Here is a 16,836-nt window from a genome sequence, read left to right as displayed (position 1 = left end):
GTCCCCTGCATTTTACTGTACGCACGTTTGTCCAACAAACACATGGGTGTGATGTAATGTAGACAGTATGAATGGCCGAACTGTGGGTATTTGAAAGGTATGGAATCTCGATACAGGTAAGCAGGGTTGGGGGGTTGAGAGCATGTTTGTGTGTGTCTGTGTGTGTGTTTGAATGTGAGTTAGGGTTAGGGTCAGGGATGAATGAAGGATTGGTGTTATGTGTGCGTGAGACTGCGTATTTTAGGGCAAGTGTAGCAGATAGGTTAGAGGATAGATGTAGTGTCATTTGTGTGTGTTTATGAATGGTTGTGTGTCTGAGTATGTCTTGTGCAGTGGCAGTGTTACAGGAAGGTTTTAATGATGTTAAGGTGTAGGGTTAGATTTCAGGGAAGGGGTGGTGTTAGGGTTAAGGTTAGCACACATTACTAGGGTGGTGCATGCGGGCAAAAAAAATGTAATAAGTTTAAGAGATTTAAGTTTTTGTTATTGATAAGATAGCAGTAGATGAAAGATGGGGAGACTTTGATAATGCATTAGAAATAACAGAGATTATGTGGCAATTGTGTTTAAATGCTTGTGCAGAACCTGGCTTAAATGAAAATATTTCTATCAATAGTATTTTAAAAATTTGGGCTAACAAAATTTGCTTTATTATTTGAGTAATAGATTATTATTATAAAATATGTTTTTTTAAGAAAATAATTATGTAATTTATAATTTATTTATCAAATGTTGGATTTAATGTGTTCTTTAAGTGTTTCTAGAACTTTTTAAATTGATGTTATGAATTAATTCATTATTCAGTAGGTGACTGATGTGATTGGTAGAATGTTTTTAAAGTGTGATGTAATTTCCTGTAAATTAACTCTGATGAAGTCTTTTGTAAAGAAAGGACAAACACGCTAAGTTTGTGTTCGATAAAGATCCTAGATTTAAGCCGGTGTTGCATTTAATCCCATCTCTTACATCAAACTCTTCATTCCATGTCAGGCTTACACAATTCTGCACTCATTGTTTTGAAGCCAATCCTTAATGTGTGTTAAAGTTTTATTGTGTGTCTCTGCCAAATATACTTGACATTATTGCATGAAAAAAATGTATCTAAATGTCTATGTATAAGGTCATATAAACAGAATAAAGGGACAAAAGCCCCACCAGATGTAGATTATATATTGATATGCCTGTGTGATCTGCATCTTCACCAGTAAATGTACATTATATGTTGTTGTGGCAGGTGATATGAAACATCATCCGCAAATGCACATTATATGTTGATGTGCCTGTGAGATATGCAGAATCATTAACAAATGTGTGCAATATGGGGTATCTATTGTATTTCTGTCATGCTTTTCTGTAGTAATAACTCATTCACCCCAGAAATGTATGAAATCAGACATCAATCTCCCTTGGAGCCAAAGCAAAGTTTCCCAGTGTCCTGGCCAAATTTCTCCTTGTCAGTATGAATACTGTCTCTGGTGCCCCCTAAAAAGAGGCCATTGGCATAGTGTGACTAATGCAGTCAACAAAGAGCAAGTGAATAAAATAATAAAAGATTGAATCCACTAATAATAAAAAAAAACTAAGAGGTATGCAATTCCTATTTTTATCAGTTATTATTATTTACAGCGGCTTATTTTCAACATAAAGTAGATAAATGGCTAAACCTTCTGAAAGTATACCTAAACGTGAACAAATGTGTTAGGCAAAGCCTTTTATGCACTGTATTGCATATAAAGTACACACTTTTCTTGAAGTGCACACACACTCCAAGTACAGAAAATAAAACTTAAAAACTATGTCTTCAACACACACACACACACACACACACACACACACACACACACACACACACACACACACACACACACACACACACACACACACATGATCATGTGAACCAGTTGTGCAGCCCGAAGGGGGCTACCTTATGCGGTGCTCAGTACAACCCCTGCTGCTCTGTTTGCTTTCCGACTGATAATAAGAACACACAGCCCATTTAGGTGCTGCATTTACATAGATTACATATTTATTTATTGCTTACATCTAGGTGCATTAGTACCTGGACTCCTTAAAGTGAATGTCACTAGGAAGAAGCTGTTCTCATTAAATCCTCTGCAGTCCAAGACTTTGCATTCATATACTGTCTATGGGGAGCTATAGGGAGGGAGGCATCTAACTGTTCCCCGTGCCTATATGTGCAATAATGAACTGGAAATTAGCTGTCCTTTAGAAGTGGAAACCCTGCACTGTAAATCCTGACATGCTGACAATTAAATTGTGATTTTTAACAAATCAAAAGGAAATTGTAAATCATTTTGCTGCATTTTAAAAGTTTTGCAGCAGAGTTTCATCTTCCTGCACCCTACACATGGAGGCTGTGTCCCACAAACCATTGCCACTTATATAAACTAATCCCAAGATCATTGTATATTAAAGTAAGAGGATTACTCTGACATATGACAATCTCAGAATTCTTATCCACTCAAATTCTCACTGTTTTGAGACATGCAGTTACATTCTTCAGGCTATTGTGGGTACCCTAATGAACTGCAATACCATTTTTTTACCACGTTTTGCAGATGAGATCTTATCTGCATTAGTGAGATTATTATTAAAAAAACATAATTGATTTCCCTAGATAGTATAACTGCAGAAAAAAAACAGGTTGTTTGTCAACAGTATGTAAATACTGATATAATTATCCATCAATTGTCACATGGCATTGCAGAAATGCACAACGTACTATCATGCTTCAGTACAATTAACTCTTAATTGCCAAATGTCAGTGTCACTATCTGCAATAAGCTACTGGGCCAACCCACTTCCACAGAGACAAGATCTCTCTGTATCACCAGTGACCCAGGTAAAGGAATGGACCTGGTATGCCAGAATGGTCATTCATAGAGACGGGATAAAAAGTCTATGCTCTCCCATCTCAGAGGCTGACTGTGGTTTTTACCACATTCTGTGTGACAGCTGATGGAAACCAGGGACCTCAGGGTTCCATGGTATGTGGTATGAACCCTCTGTATGCTGATGTCACCACACATCGCTTCTTCCAGCTAGGTACCGTGCCCAGTTAGACTAAATATGACAGATCCATTTGCAATTCATAGTTTCTCATCTGAGGCCTCACTGTTTAGCCTTAGGATTCAGCAAACACAGGGAGTTGCCATCTGAGAAGTCTGAAGGCCATTCAACAAATGGAATACATGCAGGACCACACAGTATGAAACAACTCATACACATGGAGGAAGGTGGATGGGGAATGGAATAAGCCAGAAGTCAAAGTTGATCAGTGGTGAACATGTGGATATGCTCAGGTCCATCCACGGCAGTTATTTTCTTCACTTCGAGGTACTACAGGTATGACATTCACTACCAAATTCTGTTGTACAATGCTGCTATGCTGTAATAGCACAATGCAGGACATCTAATCAACTACATATGTGTATGCATGACTGCATGAATGTCTGCCACTAGTTTCTGCACCGTGTTGCACAACGTTTTACTTAAATTCACCATGGAAATGGGTTTGTTTGTGTTATCATGTCATATATATGACTATAACCTGTGAGTACATCATATACTTCATTTCTCAAATTCTTGTGTTCCTGCAGTCCTTTGATTTTCATGACGGTCAGTGTCATGTGATAGGTTGGCCTTTTATACAAGGACTGTACTGTCATTCTACACATCAAAATGATCCATCAATTTACTATGGGACACATGTATAACAGGTGCTCATGGAAAGTTCTACCTGCTATACATAGACTACATGCTTTAAAATTCATCAGCAGTGCATTTGTCTGATTTTAAAGCAATTATTCATTTCATCAGTATAATGTAAAAGTACATTAATAGACAATTTTCATGCATTCCCTAAATGCATTAATGAATTTATCTGACAGGTCTATACATGAAACATAAATGTTGCTACTAACTTCTAAATGCTGGTAAATATAAATAATAAAGTGTACTTCTGGAGAGAGAAGAATTCTCCTTTTCATAGTGACTTGAAAGAGTATTACTTTTGCAAATGCTCACCAAGCAGATCAACTGCCTCACACTGTTGTAGCTTAAGAAAACATCTTCATTTTGGTCAGCGTCATTAGGCATAACATTTCCAGAAGATGACCCATGAACTACATTTACAGGCCTAATCACCCTTGCAGATTTCATTCATTTACCATTCTTTTCATGGTCACTTTATTGCAGTCATTTGTTCTGCTTTTCTATCCGACATTTTAATTGCTTTACTCTTTCAACCCATTCCCTGCTTTCATGCTATTATTGAGCAATTTCAATTAACGTCATTTTTCTGCAGTGCTGGAAGTCAGAAGACAAGCTGATTAATTTGTTAATCAATTTACAGCAAATTGTCAGGCTGCCCTTCTATTTTACAGTGGTGGCTGGACAGAAGGTTGAAGTAAATGAATCACTGCTTTCTCAAGCAATATTAAAACTCACTAGGCATAATTATCTGTTATTTATCTATATGTATCTGTCTATCTATCTAGATATAATATAAATTCAGCATACATATTAGTTTCCTTATTTATATGATGGGTAGGTTTTCCTCCCACTGAACAGCACTGCAGTGTAACTGGGAGGCACACCCTGACATATCCGACTAATGAGTCCCGTAGTCAAACTGAATAAAAAAAAAAACATTGCAGCTACTAACATAGAACTTAAAATGGTCAACACTGATAAATGCCTGTAAGCGGTCAAACCATCTTAAAATATATAAAAGTAATTATATGAATCACTTTCAGTGATTTTTGTACTGTCTGTATTAGGGGTTAGCCACCCCTCCAACCTGATATTTCCAGATTTACTTAGCATATAAAAGCCAATTTTAACACAGACGTAAGCTGCATATAAACAACAAACTGCAAATATTTTGCCACATTAGGATGCAAGTGCATAAATAGTACATCTTAAAGCCATTAACTCTGAATGGTATAAATAGTCAATTTCTTCTTTACCAAATTCACATCTCTTTTTACTGGTCGACTCCTATTTCTTCAGCGCCACTTGCAGTGTTACCTCTGAGACTGAGACATTATGTTTGAGTGAGATAAATTTAACTTAAGCCAGTCTTCTAAAACTGCTTATTCTCAATTACCATCTACAGAACCACAAGGGTGTGAAGGAATGCAGGGGGACTTGCCATCATTCAAAAACACTTATTTTTAAGTTTCAATTTTGCTTTTCGTAGGTTGCAGTTCCGAGTTCCAATGGACTTGGTTGCACATCATAGCCAATCTCTGCAGGAGGCTGGATACACACAAGATGGGACATGATCCTAAGAAAGAATAAGTGGGGGACACTAGCTGACTTGCTGTGGAGGTAGGACTATGCCAGCATATCCCCATTACACATCTACCCCTGGACATACAATGTTTGCTCATGGGGGAGGCATAATAGACAAACACCTTAGTCTGCAATATACTGATGCATCAGGAGCTTTAATCTCCTCACCTGCCCTGAGCATGGCTGGAGGGAATAGAGAGTGCCCAAGTGAATGACTAGAGACACTGATTTGGGGCAACTGATAGTTAAAAGACAGGAGCAAAAAAATACTCTTAAAAGAATGTCCCCAAGAGTATCGGCTGGATAGTTGACAAAAAGCTATTTACCATTTACTTGTGTGTCCTAAAAATACACACAAAAAAAAATCATTGCTTCTATTTTAAATGTTATTCAGATGCAGTGATCATAGGATCATAGGATCATAGGAGGTTTTTAGGCTAATGGCCCTGTGGCCCTTACAAGCCTAGCCATATTATACCCTTGTTTCCTTATAGACCAGAAGATAAAGTCTGTATTTGCATGCAAATCTGTGATCAGCACCACTTGCCCCTGGGGTAAATTTGTGGTTTCCCATCCAGTTGTCCAAGTTACGCTTAAATAGGATCATAGAGGAGCTCTGTTTAACATGAATTGGAAGTTTATTCCAGAGGAGTGGCAACCTCTGGGAGACATATCTGTCTCTCCAGCATGTTTTGTTTGTGTCTCAAGCTTGGTTAAGGTCCCTAGATCAAGTGAGTCTTGTCCCATTTGACTTGCAGATGTGTAGTAATTCCATTAAGGCAGGGTCTGAGACTTCTCTGTAGACTAGGCAGAGGTCATCTCTAAGCAGTCTATATGACACAGAGTAGAGTGACAATGACTTCAGTCTATCCACACAGGACATGTTCTGAAGACCCTGAATTTTCTTGGTGAGAAACCTCTGAGCTCTCTCCACTTGCAGGTGTCTGGTGATGTACATACATTTTCAAAACCAGATTGCAACCACACCTACAATCCTATCTGTCTTGGGGAAATGTATTAATGCAACTGCTAAAAAAATGATACTCATCACACAGTTTTCCATAATAAATGTAGCTGTGACTTGTTACAAATAGACCTGGCATTGAAATAGAGTACCTTTAAAGAGACCATTAGTGTCCAAGTCTCTTAAAACTTGTCCAGTAAGACTAGCTGGAATCCTAATTGCATCATACAGGATGGAAAACCAGACTGCGATCTATTTCATCTGTGGCCAAAATGTGTGAGTATCAAAACAACCATCAGATCTTGGGGGACAGAGTTCATCATACCAAACCATCTCTGAACCCAAACTGCATCACAGTAACAGAATGTGACATCTCTGGCAAGAATGGAAGACACTGATAGAAGTCTGAGAGGTAAGGGGGGACGTAGTACAAGGAAGAGGTATGTCAAGTGCCAAATGAAGTCCTAACTCTTAGTTACCAGAGTTAGTAAAGCAACAACAAGAAAATGTTCATTATAATAAATAGGATGGTACAATACAACTAAAACACTTAATGAAAATCAATGCAGAATGTGAAGAATAGTAACAACAAAGAAGAGGTTAGATTTGTGTCTAACAATGTTTTACAAATAAAAAAATCTTATTTTCTGAGCCCTAGCATAAAGCAGAACATAGCATCATCCATGAAGGTATCCACAGTTATACTCAAACCATGCAGAACACAGATATCCAGTAAGGTATATGTATGTAGATTAGGAATGAGAAGGTGCAATCTAGCTGTAGTCTTAGATTAGTCAAGTAAAACAGAAAACTGAGAACTACTCTAAGAGTGCATCCAAACTGCACGACCCCAAATGCCCACAAAATAAAGCTGTAAACAAAGAATAATAAAGTTTCCACTGTAAACGTCAGTAAACTCATGCCAAATCCTAGTAACCTATACAATAGAAAAACTTAATGAAGATCTAGATAGTATCAAGATCTCAATGAGCAATATATTAATGCATAATTGTAACTTAGATAAAAATAGCGAACCCCCCTCAATAAGTTATGATACTAGACATATAAACACAGAAGACATTTAATAAATGAATACATTGCAAGTGAAACTAACAGGACACAAAATATGGAAAAACACAAAGAAATGGCTGGACACGCCTTGGACAAAAAAAGACAGAAAATATCGTCATAGCAACAACAACAGTAAAGATGGTATCAGAGAAAACCCAGCAGAGGCAAACGCAGTCAGCCAACATCCTGGCATACGTCATACAGAGTAATGGAGAGTCTTCAGAGCAGAGTCCTTGCAGAAGAGTGAAAAGCTAGAGGGATAACACTCCTGAGGTGCTAATAAGGCACTATATCATAATGTTAGTACATTCTTGGGATAAAACAATACATAGAAGAATGCCTTTGAAAGATTTGTGACAGGAGACCTGCAATACAAGGCATTCTTATGTCAGAAACTAAAAACAGTTATTCTGCTATGTCTAATATACCATTTAATAGTAAGTTATATTTTTTTTCTTTCAAAGATACAAAATATACTGATCATACTGTTGTATATTCGAAAAGCAGCTTGACTCGTAATTCATTTTCATAGTTTTGGCAATTTTCTGTTAGTGTAAAATCTTTTTCTCAGACTAAGCTCAAGATCCCTCACTTACTTAATCAATAAAAGTAAGTTTTGAATGTTTTAAAAACTTGAGGTAAAAAAAAAAAAAAGTTGTAGAATTCATGGTCAACTTAGCAATTGTGGGAATCATTTTGGAAGGAACCCAAGCTTCCCCCTATGCATCACATCACCCCAACCTGCACTCTCCTTCCCACCCACTGGCCTCTGTTTCATATTAGGTATCATAAGTGTATGTTATAACTAAAAATTAAAACAAAATAAGCTTTATCACTCTATATTTTGTCAAGAAACATGCTAAAACGGAAGTTGACTATCAACCTATCTAGATACGTTAGGTAATCTACCTGCAGCACTGACTTTGGGAGATGCTGCAGATAAAATCAAACAGACCAAGCTAATTTGAAGTAAACCCATTTGAAAAATCTTCAGACTCATCCCAGTCCCCAACACTGGCCTCCCATGCCCAATGTCCTTGAAAGTGTGGAACAAATGAAACAGTGGCGATTGGCATGATGGTTGTGGGAAGAAAGGAGGATAAAATAAGAATAAGCATTTTCTAAACTCCACTGTACATTTTTATCGCATAGTACCACTTTCTTCCTGGACGGACGTCCATCATCTCCTGTACCTGTTGCAAATTGTTGAGTTTTTACGCAGTTAATTCTCACAGCTTGTTCTGTCAGTGTGTTTCCACAAGCCCACGTAAAATGGTAGACCTTCCTTAGAATGAATGATAATAGTAATAATAATAATAATAATAATAATAATAATAATAATAATAATAATATTCAAGCATTTCCTTAGAAATAGCATTGCTCACATTCCAACCACTTAGAGCTATTTCTGAAAGCTTGTTTTTATTTATTTAATTATTTGTTACACTGGGTAAGAAGACTGATATCTACAAGACATTCTCAGTTGTAGGCCATTCCACAAGGACAACAGTAGGCATTAGATGCAGGAGCAATTTAGAGAAAACACTTAATAACATGTTCTGACAGCTAGAAGGAAATCAGAATGATTTAAGGAAGCCACACTGATGTAGGAAGAACATGAAAAACACATGCAATGTGTTCAGTTCTCTACAGTACACTTTCCCCAAAACTCCTCTTTGATCCAGTCTAACCATTTATTATATTTACATTTCTGTTTTTCTCCCATTTTGCATGCGATTGAAACTATGGTATCACCATAGTACCTTTACAAGTCAAACTATTTCTGTTACTGTTTATTTCCCTGTATTAGCTAAGTGGAATAGATTTTCTATCCACATCTAGGTCCATCCACTCAACATACATATGTATCACTTCTATGGGACAAGTGTTTCTCTGCCATACTGCTGAACTGATAGCATACTGACACAAATCTTGATGATCAGAAGTTACTTCATATCACAGCATCTGTGCAGTTTTTTTTATTTGCTCTTACTAGTGTTTCTATTGGGTTCCTATTACCAGATTGCAGACACAGTTTGTTGAATGCATCTTGATCAAACTGACAAGAGCAAAAAGGCAAAATAACTAAGTAGCTTTTCAGCAAATTCTTTCCCTGGGAAAGAATTTGCTTGGCCGCTTTTGTTACTTTGCCATTTTTGGCACTGTAGTGCGATCTCGGAGTTGGTATATTTAAGTAGGGGGTGGCGGGCACAGCACCCCACATCGGTGGCATTATGTAATGTTTTAAAGTTTTTTGTTTTTTTTTTTATTTCGGATTGAGGTTTCGACGTTGTAAGCTTTCGCTTACATGGGGTCGATTATTTATCATTCACTTTTCTAAGCGTGCAATAATATAATATAGACCCTTTCTATTTATACTAGCTGGGGCTGACTACTTCATATTTATTTTGTATAATTATATTCATTAGCAACCAATCAAAAAGCCCATGTCAGTAAGAGAAGCAAAAAAAAGCATAGAATTATTGCCAGTCATCAAATTCAACTTGGTTTTACTATCTTCCTCAATGGTAACCAGAGGAATACACAAAAGCAAATAGTTGATCTGACCTCAAGTTTAGGCTAAATGTAGTGACAGGTCTTTGAACTGAACTATGCAGAACATAATAATAACACTATACTATTCACTTGTGCAGTGCATGACAGCAAATGTAGTCTGCTCTATTAACTCAATTCTTAGCTACTGCAGAAGCAATACTACAAGTAGAAAAATGACTTGGACTTCTCTACAGTGTCTTTCAGACAAGTCCTGTAGGTTGTATAAATCATAATAACCCTATGACAGCCTGACAAATGGCCCCCTCTGGGAGTAGAGCCCTGTTGGGCACAACAAGTTCAACTGACCTAAGGCCATGCCTGGTTGGATCACTCTTTCACTCTGCACTGCTTCCAGAAATAAGTTTCCTGTTTGGAGGACAGCTGAGCTGAGAAACAAAGTAGTGGATTTACCTGCTTTTACATGCTCTTCTTTAAAGGAAAACTACACCCTGTCCTACCATTTAACTCAGTCCTTAGGTTTCTTTTCTCCCTAAAATATGGCTTCAATATTGTGTAGGTACCAGAAATTTGCTTGTAGTTTTTATGACTTTTATTTTCTTGCAATGGAGGCAAACTTTTTTTAAGCTTAACTTCTCACATACTTTGCAGAGAAACTCATCTCTACCTGCATGACATATAGACACAGTTAAATCTGTAGTTTACCCTGTCAGGTGCTGCTGTCAGTCTTAGATGGGTAATTAATCCTGCTATTACACAAGTGCATGGATCATGCTATCCCTAATAGAACCAAGATGTTATCCTCCAAAAAAAGGAAGCCAATCTGGTGGTCCTCTGCCATAGACAAACTCTACAACAGAAGAAAGAAACTGTTGCAAAAAAGAGTAAAATCCCATGATGGAGGAACTCCCTGGTCAGCCTCAGTAAGAAGCTGAGATCCCTCATAAAATCCTCCAAAGCTAGTTACGAAAACAAAATTGTCACTGACTCTAAAAACAACCACAAAGCATTCTATAGCTATGTCAAGAATCTCAATGGGAACACTCAGATCTGCTCTGAGTTACAGCACAATGGTGCTAAATTTAAAGAACCAACTGATATTGCCAACATCCTAGCAGATAGGTTCAGTGCTAACTTTACCCCCCCTCTCACCCCCTAGAGGGCCCATCTCTATACCGGAAGAATGCAATGTTCCTATAATCACAGCTGCACAGGTAAAAACACACTCTCCAAAGCCAAGAACACAGCATTCATGGGACCTGACAATATCCCAGGCTGCGTTCTACACGAACTACAGAATGAACTGGCACCCTACCTAAGTACCATGTTCAATCATAGCCTCACCTCAGGCTTTGTATCCACTGAATGGCACACCGCAACGGTTATCCCATTCCACAAAGGTGGAGCCACGATGGACCCCAGGAACTACTTCCCCATTAGCCTGACGAGCCTGGTCTGCAAGGCCATGGAACGTATCATCATGGAACTCATAAACAAAGACATTGGTAATCTCCAAACTCTGGACCCTACCCAGTTTGGATTTGTAAAAGGCAGATCATGTCTCCTAAACCTGATTGACTTCTTTGAAGCAGTCACCAAAGCCATAGATGAGGTTAAATGGTTCACACAGGTTATCTAGATCGCGCCAAGGCTTTTGACACCATCCCCCACTCTGGAATTATAGATAAGCTCAATAAACTAGGTATAAATCCCTATGTTACAGGATGGGTTGCCAACTGGCTCATGGACAGAGCCCACACTGTGAAAGTAGCAGATTCCAAATCCGACATCAGACCAGTGACAAGTGGAGTACCACAGGGTTCAGTCCTGGGTCCTCTCCTCTTTGGTATCTACTTCTCTGAAGTGCAGGCTAACACAGAAGGTCTTTGGCTAACAAAGTTTGCAGATGACTGCAAACTAGGAGCCATAATCGAAACTCCTAACGATGTGGACAAACTACAAAAGGGCCTCACTGAGACAGATACCTAGTGTCAACCATGGCCTGAAGCTCAATGCCAAAAAATGTATTGTCATCCCCTTTGGTAAAAACTTTGTACCCATGAACTACCACATAGCTGGTAGTCTACGTAATGCTGAAAATGTGATAAGAGACCCTGGGACACAGGTGGACAGTAGTCTCTCCTTTGATAATCACATCGCCACAGTGGTCAGGAAATCCTTCTACGTGGCTCATCTCATCACAAAAGGATTCTCATCCAGAAAAAAAGAGGTCATTGTTCAACTCTACTCATCACTCATTAGACCCATTATAGAGTACAATGCTCCTTTTGGTATGTACCTCACAAGACATCTACAACAACTGGAAAGACCACAGAAATACCTCACAAAGAGGATTACTGGCCTCAAACCCATGCCCTATGCAGACAGTCTCAAAAAACTACAGCTTTACTCCATCGCATATCGCCTACTCAGGGGGCGATCTCTGCCTAACATACAAAGCTATGTCAAAGCCAGAGCTGTTGGACATGCTCCACTTAAAGAAATCCCAATCCCTCCGAGCTACACACTCTAGGGACCTAAACCTTGTCACCACAATAAACAGAACATGCTAGAGGGATAGATTCCTACCCCAGAGACTTCCCATAGTCTGGAACAGACTTCCTATCTATGTCAAACAGAGCTCCTCATTAGCACTCTTCAAGAAAAATCTTGATGATTGGATGGGAAATGGGAAATTCATCCCAGGGATCACTTCTGTGGCTCTGCTCGACAGGGGCACAGGAAAATAATTTTCTTGGGTGGCGAAAGCCAGGGTACATTTTTTGGCTAGGCTTATATAGGCCCTAGGGCCAATAGCCTAGTACCTACCTATGAACCTATGAACTTATGTCAGGGAACACAGCAGCTGATATTAAAAAAAAAAAAAAAAAAACGAAAGCTGTGGAATTGATTTCCAATGCTTTTATTGCAGACAGGAGGAGAACTTAACTTTCCCCTTTCATAGCAAAACATAGCAATTAGATCAGTCAGGGGTTTAAAGGCAGTTGTCATCTCTTCTGACAAATTTACATAAGAAGAAACACAGTATTGAAATGCTAAGCTTTAAATGTTGGTTATTTATAATAGTTTATATGTTAAGATAACTTAAAAGTAGTATCAAAGATTTCTGCAACATTTAGAGAAAAGTCAGAAAACATTTTCTCTTATAAAGTATCAACACAGCATTTCAAGACCCCCCCCCACACACACACACACACACACACACACACACAGGACAGGACAGAACTGTAGGAATTGAGACAAGTGGAACCCCTATCAACTAGGTGCACTGATAATATTCATAAAAAGTTCTTTTATGCTTTTTTGTGACATCCTCCCAGTGTGGGATGCATATCTGGTATATGCAGATCCATGGTAAGAGATTCTTATTCACTTTGAGTCAGTCCTTCCATTATTAGAGTGCTATTTTGTGGTCCACAAAGGAAATGTGACCATTGATGGCAACCATAATATACAGCTGAATTTACTTTAATATACATTTATTATGTGATTTTACATTGAAAACATTAAGAAATGGAAATCAGAAATACTTAACTGTGTTTAAATGCATGCACACAGACAGACAGTCAGATGGGCATTTAAACACAGTACTGCATCCCACATATAGTATTCTATATGCTACATACATTTTTATATACACACACAAACAGATATTTATATATATATATATATATATATATGGATCTAGGTCATAAGATCGACAGCTCATATGACTGAAACTCATTTCATCGACAGCTCATTTGGCTGACAAAAAGTATAGGTGGGGGGCTTTGCCCCCCACCCCCAATGTGGGGGGCTGTGCCCCCCACACCCCCCCAACTATATATAACAACTCCACAGTCGCACAACAGTGGGGAGGGGGGCAAATCCCAGGTTTTTGCCTTGAATACTTTTTGTCAGCCAAATGAGCTGTCGACCAAATGAGTTTCAGTCATATGAGCTGTCGATCTTATGACCTAGACCCATATATATACATATATATATATATATATATATATATATATATATATATATAGGTGTATATAGGTGTGTGTGTGTATATATATATATATATATATATATATATATATATATATATGTATAGACAAAGAATCAAAAGCACCAAAGGCTTAGCAGATTACTTGAAACAAACAATTTATTGAGTTAGCGCTTTCGGAAACAAACTGTGTTTTTCCTTCTTCAGACAAGGTACTACCATTTTGCAAAGCTTATAAATGACACATACAATGCCAATTAACTGATTGTTGAAACTAATTGAATAGTTTTAAAGTGACAGATACAATTCAGTAGATTTTAAAAAGCCAAAGGAGTACACCTTAGGCAAATACACTTGAGTCACAGAGTCCTAACTATCAATTGAACCAACATATAAGAATAGTGATGCTGTGTGTGAATATTAAAAAAACAATTAATAAAATTTTTGTTAAACAAATCCAATAAAAAATACTTATTAGACCATTAAAAACAAATCTTCCATGACACTAATACTTTGACTAAACTGAAGGTTCACATGTAAAACCAGTAAAACTATTATCTGTTTAAAGCCAACTTCTTTAGAAAACATTTTATAGAGACCATTTCGTTTAACCCTGGGGGTAAATAAGCAGCAGTAGAAATTTGCCATTTGAGTTCATCAATTTCTAGATTAATCTGCCAAGGCCATCCTCTAATGTCTGTATTAATTTGTTTTAACACAGAGAACTTAAAAGCATGGTCTGGAAAATCTGCAGTGTGCCTAGCCAAAGCATTGTTTGTGTCCCTTTTGTTAACAGCATAAATGTGCTCATAAATGCGTGTCCTGAGCTTTCTTTCGGTCTTCCCGATATAGAAAGCTTTACAGGCCTGGCACTTGGCACAGTAAACCACTCCCTTAGATTCACACGAAAATCTACCATTAGGTTTATATACCCTCTCCCTTATTTCAAAATGGTGATTCGTGTTGAGGTACTTACACTGTCGACACCTCCCGCATTTAACCATGCCTTTACTAGTACTGGGGTGTGAGTTAATGGAATATTGCAGCAACTGTTTCAAGTTCTGCCCCCTTCTAAAGGTAATCTTGGGTTTATTACCAAAAAGTTTAAATAGGAAGGGGTCCTCCATAATGAGGGCCCAAGGGTTTGTCTAATAAAAGAGTGGTTAAGGTTGTAGGTAACAACAAAACTTGTGTGGTGGCAGTCTTTGGTGTTACATAAAGAAACAACCCTCTGGTGAACGGGAGAGAAGTCAAAGCTTGAGTTGTACCTAAAAGGGGTGTAAAATAGCCAATCTGCCTTTTAGTAATGACCTTGGAGGAGATACCAGAAACTAGGCTCAGAGGGTATCCTCTCTTAAGAAACATACGTTCAAGCTTAGAACATTCATTCGTGAAATCTCTCTCATCGGAGATCATTCGGGCTGCCCTGACTAACTGCCCCTTAACTACTGCTCTCTTTTGGTGGTAGGGGTGGCAGCTAGAAAAATGAAGGAAACAGTTGGAATAAGTGGGCTTCCTGTAGATGGTACTTTTAAATCTTTTTCTACCCACATCCTTATGCAGACTAATGTCAAGAAAATTAATACATTCATTTTGTAGGTTGAATGTAAACTCCAAAAAATTAGTTGAAGCTGAAATCAATTCAATAAATTCTTGAAAACCTTCAGTCGGCCCTTTCCACAAAATGAACATATCATCTTGGTACCTTGTGTACCATGCTATGTTTTCTTTAAACACAGCCGGTTTAAAGAGGATGGTGGTCTCCCAATGAGCCATTATGCAGTTGGCAAAACTGCCACCACAGGGGGATCACATCGCCACCCCTGATTTTTGCAAGAAGATCTCTCCCTCAAGCCACATAAAGTTGTTACTCAACACTAAATCTAACAAGGAGGTGACGACATAAATGATATTATTGTCGCATTTCCTTGCAGACATAAAATCCCTAATCCACTCAATCCCCAAATCCTGGGGAATCACTGTGTAGAGTTCCTTTACGTCTACTGTCAACATTTTGTAATCTTCCTTGAAAGGGATGGTCGCAAGATGGGTTAAAAAACTCCAAGAGTCCTTGCAAATTTGGAGCTCGCTCTCAACTAGGGGCCTTAGGATGCTGTCCACATACTTGGCACAACCATAAGAAATGGACCCACGTCCGTCAACAATGGGTCTAAAAGGGGGGTCAATAATCCGCTTATGGATTTTAGGAATGCCAAATAAGGATGCCATTCTGGGGGCTGGCATAGTCAGAAAATGGAACAACTCTAAGTCAATAGCCTTTTCAATAAAATGTTCGTCTAAAGCAGCCCTAAACTTAGCGTAAGCCACATTAACCTCATTAAGACAAACTTGTTGGTAAGGCGAATTTTTAAGATATTCGGTCATACATGCCATATATGTACTGTGATTCATACAAACTAGGCCCCCTCCCTTGTCCGGTTTCATAATCCTGATTTTACAATCAATCAGCAATTTAATAAAATCATGCTCATTTTGAGTGATGTTATAACAGTGTTTCGTGGTTCTTAAACCTGAATCAGCACAAGCCCTAAAATCCAACTCACACATTTTCTCAAAAGCCAAAATATTAGGGTGCAGAGGTGGGTTAAAGGTACTTGAAACACGCAACAAGTTGGCAAGGGAGGGGGACGGACCCAAAACAGCATTGAGGTTAATTTTGCGTACAAAAAGTTTCAAATCCACAATGAAATCTACTATGTTCATCCCTGAATCTGGAACGAAAGATAAACCCAAGGCAAAAAAGTCAATAATGTCTTGTGGGAAATCAAGTCAGAATAATTATAAATAAAAAAGTCACCAGTAGAGTTAGGCAGCACTTGGGGTTCTAAAAACCCCTCTGCTACTACCTCCTGCACTGGTTCCTTCATTTGCGTGTGCGTCCTTGTTGGTTGGACACTCTCGGATTGTTCTGCCCATTGCCCTGATGTAAGTGAAAACCCTGTTTCATGGA

Source organism: Protopterus annectens, chromosome 7.part0, assembly GCF_019279795.1.
Source record: "Protopterus annectens isolate FY-2018-M chromosome 7.part0, PAN1.0, whole genome shotgun sequence".
Lineage (NCBI taxonomy): Eukaryota > Metazoa > Chordata > Ceratodontiformes > Protopteridae > Protopterus > Protopterus annectens.
This window is presented reverse-complemented; position numbering follows the sequence as displayed.